The following is a 1122-nucleotide window of genomic DNA, read 5'->3' on the forward strand; positions in this document are numbered from 1 at the left end:
TTCTTTCCTAGGTTTTGTATCTCCAGGGTTGTCTCTCTTTCTGATTTCTTTATTGTTTCTATTTCTATCTTTAGATTCTGGATGGTTTTGTACATTTCCTTCACCTGTTTGATTGTGTTTTCCTGTAGTTCTTTAAAGGATTTTTGTGTTTCCTCTTTAATAGCTTCTAGCTCTTTACCTGTGTTCTCCTGTATTTCTTTGAGGGTGCTATTTATGTCTTTCTTAAAGTCCTGTATCATCATCATGAAAGTGATTTTATATCTGAATCCTGCTTTTCCGATGTAATGGTGTGTCCAGGACTTGCTATGATAGGAGAATTGGGTTCTGATGATGCCAAGTAACCTTGGTTTGTGTTGTTTATTTTCTTACGCTTGCCCCTACCCCCACCATCTGGTTATCTCTAGTGCTACCTGCCCTTGCTAAATCTGACTGGAGCCTGTCCTTCCTGTGATCCTGGTTGTGTCAGAACTCCTCAGAGTCAAGCTGTCTCTGGGATCCTGTGATTCTGGGATCCTGTGACCCTGGACTTGTTAGAGCACCTGGGAGTGCAGCAGCTTCCTCTGGGTGTTGTGGGACTGGCTGCAGAGCCTGGACCCAAAGTCTGCTTGAGGCACCAGCCCAGAGAGACCAGAAGGAACCCGAGCCACTCTACTGTCAGAGTTCCTGTGTGCCTGGTCCCGCTGGTCCCAGTTACTCCCAGTGTTGGGACAGATGTTGTGTCATCCTCATCTCTGATCCTGAGAGTGTCAGAGTGCCTGAGAGTGGAGCTTCCTCTGGGTGTTGTGGGACTGGCTGCAGAGCCTGGACCCAAAGTCTGCTTAGGGCACCAGCCCAGAGAGACCAGAAGGAACCCGAGCCACTCTGCTGTCAGAGTTCCTGTGTCACTGTGTCAGCCCACACCTTTACTCCCATCTCCCCGAACTTGGGAGGCAGAGGCAGGCAGATTTCTGAGTTCAAGGTCAGCCTGGTCACAGCCAGGACTACACAGAGAAACCCTGTCTTGAAAAAACAAAGAAGAACAAGAACAAGAAGAAGAAAGAGAAGGAGAAGGCGAAGGCGAAGGAGAAGGCGGAGGCGGAGGAGGAGGAGGAGGAGGAGAAGGAGGAGGAGAAGAAGAAGAAG

At 48.8% G+C, this 1122-nt stretch overlaps 1 protein-coding gene across 9 annotated transcripts in view; it reads left to right on the forward strand.

Moving 5' to 3' along the window:
- Positions 1–1122, forward strand: part of Arhgef18 (Rho/Rac guanine nucleotide exchange factor 18) — a 113307-nt gene that overhangs the window by 31615 nt on the left and 80570 nt on the right. The window lies entirely within an intron of this gene.

The sequence above is a fragment of the Mastomys coucha genome, unplaced genomic scaffold, assembly GCF_008632895.1.
Source record: "Mastomys coucha isolate ucsf_1 unplaced genomic scaffold, UCSF_Mcou_1 pScaffold22, whole genome shotgun sequence".
NCBI lineage: Eukaryota > Metazoa > Chordata > Mammalia > Rodentia > Muridae > Mastomys > Mastomys coucha.